This window comes from Penaeus monodon, chromosome 24, assembly GCF_015228065.2.
Source record: "Penaeus monodon isolate SGIC_2016 chromosome 24, NSTDA_Pmon_1, whole genome shotgun sequence".
Lineage (NCBI taxonomy): Eukaryota > Metazoa > Arthropoda > Malacostraca > Decapoda > Penaeidae > Penaeus > Penaeus monodon.
In genome coordinates, this window is record NC_051409.1 from 12,985,452 (window position 1) to 12,986,932 (window position 1,481).

Genomic DNA, 1,481 nt, shown 5'->3' on the forward strand with positions numbered 1-1,481 from the left:
CCTCTTCTTGAAGTTTTAGATTGTCATAACGCCGACCAGCAAGTTTATTAGCATTCAACTGCCGGGATATTGCTGAAATTGCTTCCCTCAAACGGTTGACACTTGCAATAAAATCAGGTACTACTACTGGTTCCACTTCCTGGAATGGGCAAAAATGTATTTTTCATTTATTTCTTTTTAACTCTCTGTTTTTATTTTGTCTACAAAGATAAAATCAAGCATTTCATGTGTTATCTGGAGTTCATAGAGCTTATACAGACTACATGAAAAATACTTGCCTGTTGGGCATTTGAAGAAACAATTGTCTTCTTCTCCAGGCTGACTTTACGGTACTGACTAAACTGAGTCGTCAGTTCTATCCATCGGGTGTTGATGATTGCCAATAATGGCTGGATTTGTTCATATCCATACTTCTTCAGCAGTTCGCCACTTTCATTAAGGTTATCTAATTCTGATTTTTTGTCTGCCATTTCTTTTTCAAGAGCCTGGAGAAGAAGAAGCAAATACATACTCAGTCCCATAATTTTTTGGATAATGCACTTATCATATCAGAAATAGCCACAAACGTTTTGGGAGCAATCTCTTCTAGTCTGCTTCATATTGTTAAAAAACATGGTAAATCACTTAGGAAGACATACATATGTCAAATATATATCAGTGTCTTTAATCATTATCTCTTCTCTACCTGTTTTATTTGTAAAATATATTGGTAAATATACTTATAGTTAAAAAAATATATTGGTAACAGCAAATTAGGAATCAAATGTAAGGAAGAAAGAGAATAATATATTTTAACACTTACCTCAAGCTGACTTTCGTCATTGTTCACGAGATGGAGCCTTTTAGAAACATCATTCATCCAACCAACAATGTCATCCGACTTAGACTGTATATTGTTGATTTTAGTGATTACTTCTCCTGTTTCTAGCTTAACAGTCTGTTTGAAAAATAATGAAATCTATATTTAACCTGTAAAAAATCTTATATACAGTGCATCAGACTGTATTAGTTACAATTTGAATTAACTGAGGCAGTCTTACATAATTGAGACAGAAGCTCAATTAAGCAGAATCAATACATCATATTTTTGCTCCATGTGGATAATGTTTTAAAAGAAATTATCTTTTAAAGGAGAAGTTAACTTTGATCAAAGAAAAGTGCAAACCTGTAAGTGTTAACAGTCATTACCCAAAAAACATATATATGCCATATTTCCACCTTTTAGTAAATACAAGCAAAACATACTGACAACAGAAACAAAGAAAAAAGGTGCAGTAAACAGAATTGTTACTGCCTTCTCTTTTCCGCTTCCCTCTAAGAGGAGTGGGTGAGTAAGCAATTAGAAGAGTGACTGTTATTCATTAAATAAGCAAAGCAGCATTAACAAATATCCTTAAAGAAAACTAACCAAGACATCAAATATATACCAATAAATATAAAATATTCCCTTTGATATCTGCATCACTAACCCAGTGCTGCCT

At 33.0% G+C, this 1,481-nt stretch overlaps 1 protein-coding gene across 1 annotated transcript in view; it reads right to left on the reverse strand.

Moving 5' to 3' along the window:
* Window positions 1-1,481, reverse strand: part of LOC119588585 — a gene marked incomplete at its 5' end in the record, with an annotated part of 260,597 nt that overhangs the window by 225,053 nt on the left and 34,063 nt on the right.